Here is a 16,595-nt window from a genome sequence, read left to right on the forward strand (position 1 = left end):
TATATATGTGACGCAAGAAGGTTTTTTAGAACAGTTTTGTTTTAAAAATGTGTATTATAGGTTTATCTTGTGGATTATCAGGTGATCCACCAGCATTAAGAGTAATATTTATTCGTGCACGTGTATTATACACTTTCATGGGGTGTACAAACTTCTGCACCCCGCGGTGTTGTTGTATGTTCTGTATTCTGCAGACGTCTGAGGGCAAAGCAGACTTGGTGAAGTTGCACCGAGCGCTTGAAAGGCTCGTCATGATGTCATCAGGAGCCAATGAAATGCGATTAGGGAGGGGGTAAGGAGTACAGGAGGGGGCGGTGTGTGTGTGTGTGTGTGTGTGTGTGTGGGGGGGGGGGGGGGGCGACAGCCAGCCACACACACACACACACACCCACAGACCCCTCCTGTACACTCACGTGTTTTTATCAAGCTGGCAGCCGAAGTGAGCGAGCCAAGAGATGACGAAACCCGTGAGTGTGCGGCTGTGAGAGATGAACATCTTGCAAATGTCAGAGTGTCGCTTATGGAAGTTTATTTAAAAAAAAAAACACACAAAAAAATACAAAAAATTTATAATATAAAAACTTTATAATATACATTATTTATGAAACAGTCCATACGTACAGTGAGGGATGATTTGAGTCTCAGCACATCGAGGCACTGTGTTCACATTTCATACATTTCTTTGTGACTGCAAAAAGTATTGGCGCCCCACAAAATCCTGGTGATCGTTCCAGAGTCTCCTTCGTGTGTCATTCTGTGGACATCTTGGACCCGTCCTTCATCTACTACATTTTTATTTTGTTCCTGTTTAAATGCTTGTGCACAAATTTTTAAATGCTCATTGTCAACATTTACATCTGGAACCTTCTGGCAGAGGCAACCAGAAAGCTGTGTTCTGGTCGGGTGCGAAGCAGAGCCGGGTGATATGATGCTAATCATGATGAGACATCAAAAAAATTCTAAAACGTTTAGAAAATCCTTAACCGAAACTCGTTAGTTGTCTCCATGGCGATGGACATGGAAGCAGTCACATTTGACATGAAATGTTCAATCCTCTCCGTGGTTAAAATTAAATTACAGCGGAATCTCTTTACATTTTTTGATGGCTAAAGGAGAAGGTTTTATAACAGAGTGGAATTTTATTGGGTAATTAATAAACCAGTGAGGATTTTTATTTCTTCACTTTTTTTTTCCAAGCCTCATCACAAGATTAGATGTTTTGTGGTTTTATGTATTCAGTACAAGCAAATAGGATTTTCTTCCTTTTTAAGTCATAGGAATATTAAAATGGCACCAGTGAACCCTTGGAAAAAATAAAGAAAAAAATGTATATTTAATTATTGATTTTTTTTTAAAACAGCGAACACTACAGTTATGGTGTAGACAAGAATAAAACTCTTGCTACATGTTTCTAAAGCTCGGACATCTCTGGTTCGTATCAAACGCTGCTGGTTGTCAGACGTGCGATGGTCAGTGACGTGAGAGAGAACCGGCAGGGGGTCGGATGTGAGCCGAAACTGCTCTCGAGACGCTCCAATCACACGCCTGATTAACCCAGTCAGCTCAAACGTAAAGCGCGAAAGTGGCTCTGGCTTTGCCGGTTGCAGGGTCAAAGGTCACTCGACCCATCTGTCCAATCAAAACATTAGCTGGTCACCGGTTTGCCGTATTTAAATTGATTAGCTCTTAGATAAGCTTTTCAGCATCATTGGGAACGTTAAACTGGTGTGAAATGGACGCATGGATGGACGGGCGGATTCGTTCCTGCTTTATTTTCCATTTGTGGATCTGATTAGTTTCTGATTCAGGATCAGAGCAACCAATTGGATTTTGGAAGAAAAAAAATCTTATTTGTGTTCGCTTGTAGATAAACTATACAGCGATTTAACAAACCATTTAAAAATTCTTTCATATTAAATATAATATCTTTTTTTTTAATACTGAGATTTGTTATCTTTCATCTTTTTTTATTTAATTTTATTTAAATGATTTCTTTAATTTAATTTTTTTTTTGGAAAATCCATCATTAATGATTGCATTTTTAATAATTAAATATCTAACAATGCTAATCAAAGGAGTGGCAACTATTTTTTCCGGGTTGTTACAGGAACTCAGCTGGGAGTTATCGCCACATCGTGCTCCGAGACATTTCCACGAGGAGTTCATGGGAGGCTGGTGTTTCAGACGTTAATCAGTCAGGCAGTCCGATCGTGGCTTCGGCGTACTGAGAGAACTTTCTACCTTGATGGTGTCCAAGCTCTAGTGAGACACTGGGAGAAGTGCACTAGTGTATCAGGGGATTATATAGAGACATAAAGGGAGAAGGGATTCTCAGAACTATTCTGTTATTCCGTACAATAAAACGTCCCGCTTTGACTTGAACAGCCCTTGTAAAAGTAATAAACATGTGTGTAGTGCTGTTACAGGAAAATAAGCAATAATGGCGAGATGTTATGACGTGGAATTAGAAAAAGAATCCCAACATGCATTTTATTTCCCTTAAACCACATCAGGTTTCTGACACGAACATTGTTTAAAATTTATTATTTATTTTTTATGCCATTAGTTTATAGTCACACTTATCATCATTAGCAAAAGAACTTGGTTCCTTCTTTGCAGCCACGACGTTCCCCCTGCCAACCTCTTTTTTTTTTTTTCTTAAACAGAAAAAAACGCAGCTTGCCCTATTGTCGAAAAATCTGCAAAGAATCATTAACTCGGAGTATTTGCTTTTAAATCTGTCCCTGCTCTAGCTCGAGGTTTAACACTTTCCGTACCACTGCACTTTTTCATCAGCACTAATATTTGCTCTACACTTTGCTCGGTGTCCGGTCTACTCCGCGCTCACTCTACAAGCCCCAGTGTTGACTGTGCACAACTTCCTGTACTTCCTGCAGCGTAGCCGTTAGCGCTTCGCCTCATTACCCGATTGCATTACATCCTTCCTGAGCGTCCCGTTCCTCTAAAGACACCTCATTCCCGCTTCCCAGAGTCAGATAGATGAGTTTTACCCACAACTCCGTGACCGAATCCAATGATCCTGTCGCTTGTCTCCGCACCGTCTCGGCCCCATGGTGCTTCGCTTCGCCTTCTCAATAAACCTCGCCTGTTCGCGGCCTTTCCGGCTCCGATGGAGGTTTTGGGGACGACGGGGAAAAAGAGGCTAATGTGTTTGAACACGGCCCTGAGGGTGAATCCATAAAAATGGCCCGTGCGTCAGACGATGAAGGCAATGAGCTGTGCGCTGAATTATCCCTGATGGAGGAGACGGAGCCAGGTGCCGGGCGTTAAGAGGCGCAGATTATCGCTGTGTAGTATTCACAAACGCTCGAGACATTTTGTCCCATCATCAAGGACTTTACCCCCAAAAACCCTACTGTCCAGGAAACTTAAACTAGGTTAAAGTTAGTCTTAAGCTATTAGGCTAGGCGAGCGACAAAGCAACGTGTTATTAACTTTTAGGATTGTGAATATTTTATGGTTAAAGTATTAAATAAAAATGACATAATGATGAATGAGATGGATGAACACATTGGTGTTAGGAAGCTGTAACAAATGGGACAATGATTTATAGAGTATAATTCTTCACTAACTCAGGGGATGCAGCGCTAACCTTCGGGCGGCTCGTAGACGCGTGTCCTGTTTGTCTGGAATATTTGTGAGGGAGAATAACGCGATAAAATGAGGCTAGTTAAAAGGTACTGTAAGGAGGTACTGTAAATCAGGTGTTTCATAATTCAAACATTTTTGTTTCTCATTATACAGTTTTTAGAAGTTACATCTGTTTCACACCTAATGTCTGGACGAGTCTCTAGCTTCACACCCACGTAGACAGCTTCCGTCTCGGGACGTCACTCCCGCTGCTGCTGAAGCGCTGCTCGTACCACGAGGTCTCGTCACCGCTCGGGTTTCCGCACCATAAACTATCTTCCGCTTTCTCCTGCTCTTAATCTCCCTGCTCTCTCACTCTCCGTCTCTCGTCCTTGCTTCACTTTTAGGAAGTAAAATAAAGGCAAGGCCTGATTTCATACTACGGTAAGGGGTCAAAAATAATGAAGGACTTTCCCGCAGCTTAGCAACAAAGGGCCTGAGAAGAGACGAGTCTGAAGGGAGTGTATCTCCACAGGGAGAGGTTTCAGCATTACATCACAGCACAAACACTATTCAGTTTGTTTTGTAAAGAGGGTACAGATAAGATCCCAACCCAAAAAGTGAGGAAAAGATCCACTACATCATTCAGTCATCCATCCATCCATCCATAAATCCATCCAAACACCCAATCATTCATTTATTCATCCATCCATCCAAACACCTAGTCATTCAGCCTATTCATCCATCCATCTACATATCTATTCTATTATCCACAAAACCGTTCACCCCTGCAGCCCCCAACCAGGCTTTCATCCATCTATTCTTTGGCCCACTCATTAATTCTTCATGCCTCTACCCTGTCCTTTCATTTATTAACTCCTACTCGTCTCCACTTTCATTCAGACATTTATCAGTTCATTCATCCATGCTTTCATGCATTCATACATCAACACGATAATTAATTTTCCTGTCCATCCAATTAAATTCGATTTTATTTGTATAGCGCTTTTAACAGTTATCACAAAACAGGTTTACAGAATCAAAAGAAAATATGGAAATGTGTCTGAAATGTGAGAAAATGTGTATAAATCAGAATGATCAGATCGTCCCTGATGAACGAGCCGAGGGTGACGGTGCTGAGGGAAAAACTCCCTGAGATGGTAAAAGGAAGAAACCTTGAGAGGAACCAGACTCAACAGGGAACCCATCCTCATCTGGGTGATAACGGATAGCAGGGATTGATCTGCACTCATACTGTGTGTTAGGAGGCTGGAAGTTCAGTATAACAGGAGATGTGGAGAAGTTCATATGGAGTCCAGTTTGTTATTGGAGGCTCAGGTAGACTGTAGGAAACTCCAGTCCTGAATGGAGTCCAAACATGCTTGGCTAAATAAATAGGTTTTTAGCCTAGACTTAAACATTGATACTGTCTCTGAGTCCAGAACATCTGTTTACCATACATCTATCCATCTACACAGCATCCGTCCACCCACCCGCTATTCAATCAATCAATCATTCACCCATTCTTCCCTACATTTCCACAACTCAGTCATGCACTCATCCACTAAATTTTATCCATCCATATTTTATCTCTCTTTTCAGTCATTCATCCATTCACCTGCTCACCCATTCATCAAACTCCCTCCCTGTCCATCCTTCTGTACATAAACCCAGTTATCCATTGAACCATTCATCCATCCATCCCCCTTCTTCAGACTGAAATGAAGTTGAAGATAGAAACCTGTACAGGAGACATTAGTTAGTTTTTAATAAAGTGTATATTTTAATTAGGAAGGAACGGCTGATATTTAAATACTCAAATATGGTTCCTGCTGCGGCGCTAAACTGTAAAACAATGGCGAATCCGAGCGAATGCTTCAGGTGGTAACGAGTTGTTTAATTCATTTTTCTCCCATTTTATCACTCATTTATTTTAATAACACGGAATGAAAGCAGCTTGATTAAGTGACAAATTGTTTTTGCGTTAATGTCGGTGTCTCGAGTCGTAGCCATGTTTGTAATTAGCAGCCTGCTAGAGCGACTCGACGGGGTTTAAAGCGTGCCTTTTATGAGTTTTTCTTTAAACAGTAAAGTTACAATTAAATATGATGTTTTGCATCATTAGTTTCACAATATTATTTATTATTATATTCTTATTACAATTCAATTTAAATTTATTTGTGTAGCTTTTAACAAAACGCGGTCCCAAGGCAGCTTTACAGAACTAAAATATAAATATGTGGCATATTTAAATACGATTCATAATTTAGCTTTACCAAACAGAAAAGCAGGAGGTCTTTTCTAGGGAAGAATCAACGGACACTGTCGACTTCACGCAAGAAATGTAGTCGGGAAAAACGTCCTGAATGCGTGTGATGTTAGGGCATTTAAATGCTTGGTGAAGTTGCATGATAAAAAAAACTGACCAGTGGAAACCCGGGCCCATGTTTACTGCGTGTCTCAGGATCGCTCGTAGGAATCGCACTTAAAGTTAATTTAGGACTGAAAATATTCCTAGCTCAGAGTAGGACATAAAGGTTGTTGACTGCACCAAAGAAAAGTTTACGGCATCGTGTTAAGGAAGTAATGAAGTGCTGCTTATAACAGAGAATCTAAAATCAAACAAATAATTTATTATTAACACACAAAATGTATATTTAAATACGATTATTTTAGTGTGTGTGCCATTGATGATGCCCACGACTCGTTTTTCATTAATTTCACGCTGTGTCTCATGTATGAATCTGGGGTGCCGTAAGAGCAGCTGTGCCTAAAGAAAAAAAGCGTAAAGTATCAGTCCCCTGCAGAGATGGTATACAACATGTTCGGTAATGGACCAGTTACATAGCGCTCGCGGTGTAAAAAAAACAACAATTTTTTCCCAGACATGTCTTGTATGAGCTCCGTGTCACTCAGTGTTACTAGAACATCACTTCTCTGTGTGCTTCTCTGCCTGAACACCATTTCCTCACTACTCCTAACTAGTAAAGACACCTTCGGAGTTCTCCTACGTTTTGGTGGAGATAGGAGTGATTTCCTATTTTAAGAATGTTGAGAAGTAGCTCTTACTCCTACTCCTACTCCTAAGAGTAGGATCAAAATAGTGTCTTTCTGAGAATTTTTGGCCACTTAGCAGTGATTTTATTCCCTAAGATGCTTACGGGCCCAGAGCCACACACACACACACACACACACACGCACACACACACACACACACACACACACACACAAATGTGATGAGAACTCTCAGGACTGGGACTAAACAGCTGTGTGTCCATAAGCAAACCACTTGTTAGTGTCAGCGTAAGAAGGTAAGCGCATGAAGCGGTTCTCTCCTCATGCATAAGGACCACTGTACAAGCCTCTGGAGACAGTCTTATGATCTGGTGTTACTTCAGTTGCCCAGCCTGTGTGTGACCGAGACAGAGTGTAAAAATATGTACACACACAGTACACACGTATCGAGTCATGTCTGAGCAGGTGACTGTAAGCCGTTACTCTCTGCTGTGCCGACACTCGAGGAGTTCCTCAGGGTTCGGCCGTGGCGCGAGTGTGACGTCTGCGCTTATCTCACTGCAACGCCTCGGCTCAGCTCTCTTTATCAGGAGACATCGGGAGACTCCACGGCTGTGGGCGAGCAGCAGGGCAGAACCCACAGGACAGGCAGGAACACGACAGCTGGATGTTTAAACCGTCTCACTAAATCTCTTAATCTATCATCAGATACTATCTGCCTGTTTACATCTTTGTATACACAGATTAGAGGAGATTAGATCAGATTAGTGTAGGTTTTGAAGAGGTGTTACAGCTGATCTTCAGGCACGTCAGCATTTTTAACCTTCACACTCACCGCATGAGCAGCGGGTTATTCGTCTCCCTCTCCGAACTCGCTGATTTCATTCCTTTTTATACAGGAAGTGTTTGTGTTTTGGAAATTTTAATTCGAGTGACATTTCTGTGATTATCTAATCTTTCTGCATACCTTTCTGATCTTTCTGTCTAATCTTTCTGCAATCTTAAGATCTTGACATAACAATAAAACAGAAAAAATATTTTTAAGCAAAATATTGTGTAATATTCTATATTTAGTATTTAATATAAAATAGGAACCGATATTTATTTTTTATTTTTTCTCATAAATTGGAATAATAAAAAGAACACAGCAGTACCTCGGCATACGAGTTTAATCCGCTCCAGAGGAGAGTTCTTAATTGAAATCCCGTATTGTGAAACGCATTGTCCCATAGGAAATAATGTAAATACAGATAATCCGTTCCAGCCTGCCAAAAATATTATAAAATACCAATATTACTAATTTCCAACACTATAATCATGTCTTTGCATGTAAAAACAATCAAAACATTTTGAAAACAAGTTTTGAACAGTTCCCGGACGTACGCGTGACCATTGCTCGGTAAGACGGGTCGTTGATATGGCATACATATGTATTTTTGGTAGTCTGGTGGTTAAGGCATTGGTTAAGACTATGGTCTAGAAGGTCCCAGGTTCGCGCCCCCCTCCCCCCTGCCCCCCAACATTAGGTCGTCCATGTTGGGCCCTCATGCGAGGCCCTTAACCTTCAACTGCTCAGGTGTATAATGAGATAAAAATGTAAGTCACTCTCTATAAGGATGTCTATCAAATGCTGAAATTTTAATGATAAGTTAAGAATCTGTATATTTTGGTTAGATTTTGTGAGTTAAATCTGTGAAAAATGATTAACCGGTTAAAAAAAAAAAGAGAACAAAAAGATGAAATAATCAGGAAGGTGACTGGCGCCTCGGAGTCTATGATGTTCAGCTTTTCATTGGCTGAGTGAGTGAACATGGGAGCGAATGGCAGGAGGGAAGTGATGAAATGGGGGAAAAGAAGTGATTATGAAGGTGTGTGAGAGAGAGAGAGAGAGAGAGACGGGATTGAGACGCCTGCTGCATCGAGCTGCAGAAGTGATATCGATCTGCTTTTTCTTCCCCCACAAAATGGACACGCTTGCAACACGTGTGTGTGTGTGTGTGTGTGTGTGTGTGTGTGTGTGTGTGTGTGTGAGTGTTTTCACACCAGAGTCTTTTAATCGCATGTCTGAATCAGAAACGCTACACTACAGCCAGGTTAAAGAGCTACCTCAGACACGCCATCAGAGCCATGGTTTCTTTATTTTTGCTCACGTTATCAGCTTTCACTTCATATCTCAGCGCTTTTTATAATTAAATTTAAGCCCCACCTCCTTTCCGTCTCACTATTTACAGTCTTTGGGTTTAAATGTGTTTAAAAGCATTCTGCATTTAAGAAAACATATAATTGTTATATATGTTATATTGTATAAATATATATGGTTGCTATGGTTACCAAGGTTCACTAAGTGTCACCCGCTCTACAGTCTGTAAGAGGAGATGGATGTAAATAAAATTAGTTTTATGAAAAACCAGCAGTAAAAATGTTTGTTCATGAACTGCTTCCTGTTTCTCACCGGCCGGGTGCCGCACCGGATTATGGCATGTGTGTGCTCCCTAACAAACTAACAAACACAAAAAAAACTAGCGGACGATTCACGAGAACAGCTTTAAGATTTAAGATACAGCTCCGCCTTGATGTAAAACGCTCAGGTGAGGTTTGTGGACGCTTTCCTAACAGCAGGACTTGGTGAATACTTTGCTTGTTTGTTTTGTGCTGCCACATTATTCATGCAAGCGGCGTTCGGGTCAAATCTTGTTCTAAAATTTCTGGTAAAACATTTGAACTGTGGATCGCAGCCCACTGCAGTCGTTCCCGTGAACATTCAGCGAGTGAAACGTCTGATCCTTGGCTGGGAGTTTAGTGCGCCGTCCCCCGTACAGTCCTGACCTCGATCCAAGCCATTTACACATGGAGTTCCTGGGAGGCCGGTGTTTCAGACGTGAAGCAGGCTCAGGAACATAGCTTTAGTGTACTGAGAAAACATTCTACCTTGATGGTGTCCAAGCTCTAGTGAGACACTGGGATAAGTGCATTAGTGTATCAGAGGATTATATAGAGACATAAAGGGAGTTTTTACTCTCAGAACTGCGTTCTGTTATTCTGTACAATCAAAAGTCCCACTTTGACTTGAACACACCTTGTATATCACATCTTTATACCGTTTATTTTTCGTATTTTAATAACATGGTGTTATCATTTGCCGTTTATTGTTCCATAAGCTTTACTGTTGACAGTCAGGACATCGTTTGTGTTCCTGTCTCTGAAGTGATTTGGAACGCTTCACCAAATCTAAAGGCCGCAAAGTCTGGTTTTGCATTCACAACGCAACGTTACACCTCAGCCTCGTGTGTTTGGCACAGTTTCACGTTATTCGAGTTTAATAATTTTCCTCTGAACACTTTACTTTCTTTTCAAACTACAAACTCGTCGAACCACAAATTCTTGCAGGACGAGAATTATGTTTTAATTTTTTTATTTTTTGGGGAAATGGCCCAGGGACAGGCTTCATTTTGTCCCGAAGGACAATGTCCACGAACCGTCCTGTGAAAAGATTTGGACGTTGGCCAGGCACAATATTCTTGCACACTAAGCTGTCCTCTATGGGGTGCTGGAGTGGAACTGACTTCTGCTCTTCTCTTTGCTGCGTTTCGGAGCCGTGATGCACGTCACAGTAACGATCTGTACAAGAAACTGAAAAGGAAAGAGATACAACATGCGAGATGTGATTGCTTTGTGTACAAGTGACTTATTACAGTACATCCTGTTCACTGATCATAGTGGATGTACAGTATCAGCCAGTTGGACGCTGCATGAGTGTGTGGACGTTATACTGCACAGGACCGCATGAATGGGTCTGAATTAAATCCCTGAGAATGTGTCGATACAACCAGCGGACTTTGTTATTGTTACTTTAAAATGAATTGCTATTACGATGTCTCACAAGCTTTCATTATTTTCTTTGTTTGTTTCTAATAAAATGGCCTTTTCTATGTAAAGAAAGTGGAGCCCAAGCAAATAGAGTAATTTAGCCACTCATTATTAGGAACGGGGATCACTAGGGACCCAGACCCGATACGATGATATCACGATACCAAGACGATAATTCTGGTTCCGTAACGATTTTATAAATATTATGATTCAGTATTTTTATTTTTATTTTTTTACAGGTTTTATTACAGTCCTAAACAAACTGAGATACAGCCAAGGAGGCCGTCCCTTGTGAACAGATGAATAGAATGAACCACCTGGAGGACTAGAGCAGAACAGCAGTGTTTAACCACCTCAAATGCAGACGTATGTAAATTAAAAACCAATAATAATAATAATAATAAAAAAATTAAAAAAAAACGATTTTGGAGTCAGTGTGGTGGTACGCGAATCGTCAAACACATGAATCACGATACGAAACTGAATCGATTCCATCCGCTTCATCTCTACTGAAAAAATAAGAAAATATTTGAAAACGAGCGACAAGCGGAAGCCGGTTGCTAGGTTACCGAAATACTGTATGTTACGGAATAGTTACGAACTCAAAACTCTAAATGCGCAAAAAGAAGGAAAAAACAAACATTACCGCAAGTAGTAGTAAGTTGGACCGTTGAGACTTTTCTGATTGAATATTAATTATATAAACTGAATGAGTCTCTTTAGTATCTATGAATTTTAGTTATTATTATTTTATGCACCGCGTGTGCGTACATGTAAGAAATCTCCCAAAATTCTCGAAACCTCTTTTTCTACAGGATAGAACGCTATCTCTACCCCCACCATTCAGCACATGTCCCCAGGTTGCAGTATAAATCGTTTAGCGCTTTGTAAATAAATGTATACACTTTTTAAAATAGCGTTAACATTTTGCTAGTTAGCCATGAATTACAGAAACGTATAGTGATATCGAGGTTTATACTGTTCCATCCTGTCAAGTCACGTTACGGAAAATACCTAAACTGAGACATGAGGACTTCGATGTACATGCAGACTGTTTTACTGTGTGTGTGTGTGTGTGTGTGTGTGTGTGTGTGTGTGTGTGTATTTAAAATGCTGATTTTAAATGTAGTTAATTATACTTGCCGTGTTTAATAAAGTAAACCTCATATTTGTACAAGAACGGTATTGAGGCGGGTTTTGAATGTATTGTATCTCACACGGGTTGCTAGGTTACTGAGACACGCGAGATGGAATAAAGAGCAAAAGAGGACAACGCGCAGAGAAAATGAGACCTGCCGGGTTTTTGATTAAAAAAATAAAATAAACTCAGCACCAATAAGTTACTTTTGGAGGAACTTTTCGTTTGTTTTATTTAATCAGACTGGATTAGTTGCATTTGGGAGCTGATATCTCTGTCGTGAGAATTGCTAACGTTAGCGAGGATTGTGTTGCATCCTGTAGGGTTTTTTTTTTTTTGGGGGGGGGAAGAGTACAAACAGACTCCAGGAAGCGCTCGCTCTTTTCTGTCGTCTCAAAGAATTGAAAAGCTGAATGTGAAGCAAGAAAATGGCTTAGTGTGTGTGTGTGTGTGTGTGTGTGTGTGTGTGTGTGTGGAAGTTGAGTGTGCGCACTCATGTGTAGAAGGATGTGTTGGAGGTCAGAGGTGTTAGCTTGGTGTTGCTGTGTCTGTGTCCGCTGCTGCCAATTTTTTCCCGTCTGATAAATCCGGCTCTGGCTGGACACTGTGGTTTTTTTGGAAGGTCGTTCTCTTTCGCACTTCTGTCCAGTGACGCCGGATTTGGGCCAAAAACTCCTTTGAAATGTCCTTAAATGCCCAGCTGTCACCTTCTTCCAGTCAGAGACGCCCCACCAGCTAGCATGTGGCGTTGGGCGGAGAAAGCGATGAGGATAGCGTGCGGCACCCGATTCCTCAGTTTTTCTCAAATGTGTCATCATAAATAAAATGTTTACCCCATAACTGCTTCGTAAACAAACAACTTTATAAAATGGTATTATTTTACGTGACTAGCATAGACATTTAGCTAATTATAAGCTATCTAAAACCAGTGGTGTCAAAAGTATTCACATTCGTTACTGGAGTAGAAGTATAGATACTAGGGTTTAAAAAGACTTCTTTAGAAGTTGAAGTATCAACTCAAGCTTTTTACTCCAGTAAAAGTGTAAAAGGACTTAAAGTATAAAAGTAAAAGTAACGTGAGGGGGAAAAGCATTAAGGATAAAAGCTTAGGCTGTGCCACGGGCCTATATACTGCACTAACACCTCATAAAAAAGAAAAATGTGTTGTTGTTTTTTTGTTGTATTTTTTAACTGCCATAGTGATTTGGGATTCTGTATATGGCAATTGAAAAAGAATGTATTTTAGTACAATGCAAATACATTAAAGAACCATATATTTGTACTACTGAGCATTAACGTGTTTCATGGAGAAGAAGATATGAGAACTAGTTGCCTATAAGTATTTTAATGGTGCAAAAAGTCAAACTTCAGAGGCGTGTCATCAGTAACCTTTATTGGAATGTAAATGTACATCCAAGCTTAGCTGCAGGAATCTGTGAGGGCAACATACAGGAAAATTAGTGCACCCAGGGCAGGCTTAGTAACAATTACCCCTGTGTGGTTGTCTACAATAAACATTAGTGCTGTCAGAGTGAAGGATTAATACAAGTGATTCATCAAAAAAAAAAAAAAAAAATATATATATATATATATATATGTGTGTGTGTGTGTGTGTGTGTAGGTATCATTCCTGTTACCTTCCTCGCTGGTGCTTGGTTGTGACATTTCGCTCGAATCTTGAGTCTCTATCACGGACATCTTCGTCTACTTATCACAACCTTACCAACCGAAAATGCTATTTTATTCAAACGTCCTTGCTGGAGTGTGTGACGTGACGTCATGTGCAGGTGTGATGGATAAAATATTGACTGACTATTAAGCACGCTACTACATGTCAGGTTGCACGATCTAGCTCTGAAATGAAAACCAGCTAGAGATGGGAAAAGATGTTGCCCCTCAGCATTTTTTATACATCATTATTAACTAGTTTGGATGCTATAATTAAGCTGAAAATGAGCCCTTAACTCACAAAGGATTAGTTTTTTTTGTTGGAACATTTGAAAAAAAATCATCAATTTAGTTAAACTGTCCTTGCGTCTCTAGCTAGCTTTTTAACTCACTCAAAAACAGTATGGCATTGCTGGTCGAGCTAATTGAGCTAATTATCTAGCAGCCTAGCTGTGAAGATTTGGAATAATTAACAGGCTAAGTAATTCCTGTCAGGTTGTATGAAGGCTAGCTAAACTCAACATTGTACAAAAAATTCTGATATTTTAGAACGATAAGTTTTTTTTTTTGTTGTTGTTAGAATTTTTTCCACTGTAATTGAATACTGTTTGTTAGCAGGCTGGCTAATTATTGTGTTTTTTTGTTTTTTTTTAGGTAACTGATTATGGAGTCCTGCTCTATATTACAGAGATTACAACTTTTTTAGTAGCTTTTGATATCTGAGAAACGCTATTTCATACCAGTGCTGTTGATGAATTTAGCGTATTTTGATATTGTTTTGTAAATATGAATCCACATTTTATCTGTAAATAAACATTTGTCAGCATAACTGGATAGACGTACGTTACAGAGCCACAAGGAAAAACTTGGGTTTATTCTGGATTTGTATCAAATATAATGACTTTTTTTGACACTGACCTTGATGCAGTGTGTGTTTACTAGCTTTTCAGCTGATGGCACAAACGGTATGAGCTACTTAAGAAGCTAGCTGGGAAGACTTGGCAATATTAGCAGGCTTAGTCAATTCTGTCAGGTTTTACATATAAGCTAATGTCAATTTCTGGCATTGATGCGTGAGGTGATTTAGATGTCTATAAAGCTAGCTGGAATGTTTTGACTAGATTGGTAAACTAACTGATTCGTAGCTAGCTAAACTTTACAATAATTTAGAACGACAAGATTACAATGTTTTAGTAAATTTCTTTTTTGGTGTTGTCATGGCCTTAATGGTAGCTATGATGCTATTTAAATCTTAAGAATTGTGTATCGTGTATGACTGATTAGATATACGCGCCAAGATAACAAAGAAAAAAGAAGATTTCAGGTCAGATTGGGACAAACGCTTCATACAGACCCCCCAGAGAGCGAAACCAGCATCCTGTCCGCCCCGTGGCTGAGGTAAGCGCTCGGTATCAGCCATCTTGGCTCCGTCTGTTATTATTGGCTGCCGTTCAAAAGTCTAGACTCGGAGTGAGTCTCGGTATTGTCCAGCCTGAGGCCGTGTTTAGAGACAGCGTGTGTGTGTGTGTGTGTGTGTGTGTGTGTGTGTGTGTGGTCGGTAAAGAAAGTAGTGCTTTAGATTAGTCATTAGAGCCCATGTTGAGTGAGTGCTTCAGATTCCTGTTGGAAACCATGAGGTAATGCGTTACTGAGAGATAAAGACTCGGCGTGGGTGTGAAAGAGAGAAGAAGGAGAAAAAAACAACGTGTGCACAATGACAGTCCGTTCATTGCAGGTTTCCAGTGAGGGGGGGAAAATAAACAACAAAACTAAATAAAAAATCCTTTCTGTGTTGATGGTTATCATGTCGTATTTATGAGAACCTCGAACCTTATAAGAACCTAACACGTGCGAGCTCTTCACGGCTTTCTGGAAGCGTGAGCTCACTCTGAGCCGTGCCACGTCTCCGGTCTCGGCTGGTCTGTAAGCGAACGTCAAGGTTTCACTGTAGAGGCGTTCACTACGTTCCTGGAACACACACACATTGGAATATATATATATATTTTTAAAGTTAAATAATTATTTATAAAGCATTAATTTTAATTTATAGAAAAAATAAAAATCATTAAAAAAAAATACAAAATAAATGTAATTAATTTAAAAGAAATTTAATATATGTAAATGTAAATATAAAATTATAAAACTATAACTTTTTTTATTTTTAGATTTTTTTTTAAAAGTAAAACAAAAAAATGAATGAAATACATATTTTTATGTCTTTGTGGTGTATGGTTTTATTTATTTATTTGTATTAATTTGTTGAAATTTTTTTTTTTTTTTTTTTAGAAATAATAAAAATTCTACCCAGGAGTTTTAACTGGCTCACCAGTTTATTAGAAACAGGCTCATTTGTGCAAATAACCATCCAGCCAATCTCATGGCAGCATGAAACCGTCTAGACACAGGGTCACACTTATACTCCGGTAAACCTCCTTACGGGGCAATAACTGAGATTGCACAGAACATTGTGGAATAAACAAACAAACAAATTTATAAACGAACCATCCAGCATAACGATCAGACTGGGTGGAGCCGTCAGGATCACATGGTGTTAAACAACCACTCGTTACAACAACGGTGAGCAGAAGAGCACGCACCGACGCGATAATTATCACAGTTAAACAATTTGACTGGCACATGTCCATCAGTTTTGGTTGGGCGGGGCTTGAAATACTCAAATTCGTGATTCGTGATTTTACGGGTTGGCACAACACACCGATTACTTCACTTCCTGGTCTTGACCGTAGTTCTGTTGCAGCTGGCTAGTCACTCAGTATCGACGTTAGTGTCAGTGTAGCCAGCATGATTTCTTTGAGACAATCTTTTAACAATCATTTGCATGTTTTCTGGCTGTATGTCGTTATGACGACGAGTCTATGAGGTCAGATCTGCTCGTTAAGTTGTTAGCTGGTGACGAAGCGGTTAATACAGCCTCGTCAGCTAATGCTAGCTTCACGTTGGCAGATCACTCGACAGTCTCTTGCCGCGTTCCTCCCCACCCCATGCCCTTTTCTTCTTCTGCACCGTTTGGCCCTGCTCAGCGCGTCTCCGTTCTGCCTGCGCTTGCTTTTAATTAAAGAAGACGGGAAACATTTATCATCAATTATAATTCACAATTTTTCTATAAAATAATCATGATACGTTTATGCTAAAGTAGTGAGCGTGTATCTCGGCTAATACTTTTTTGGGATTTGGGTGTAAAGGGGTTTAATTAAGCACAGCTGAGCACTCACACACACACACACACACACAGTCTATAATCCAGTCCCGGTCTACCTGGGTGGTCTACCACATATTCCCCTGTTTTTTTTGGTTG

General features: G+C 40.0%; 1 long non-coding RNA gene across 1 annotated transcript in view; it reads left to right on the forward strand.

Moving 5' to 3' along the window:
* LOC128521013 (uncharacterized) overlaps window positions 1-16,595 on the forward strand; it is a 71,565-nt gene that overhangs the window by 4,221 nt on the left and 50,749 nt on the right. The window lies entirely within an intron of this gene.

The sequence above is a fragment of the Clarias gariepinus genome, chromosome 4 (assembly GCF_024256425.1).
Source record: "Clarias gariepinus isolate MV-2021 ecotype Netherlands chromosome 4, CGAR_prim_01v2, whole genome shotgun sequence".
Classification (NCBI taxonomy): Eukaryota; Metazoa; Chordata; class Actinopteri; order Siluriformes; family Clariidae; genus Clarias; species Clarias gariepinus.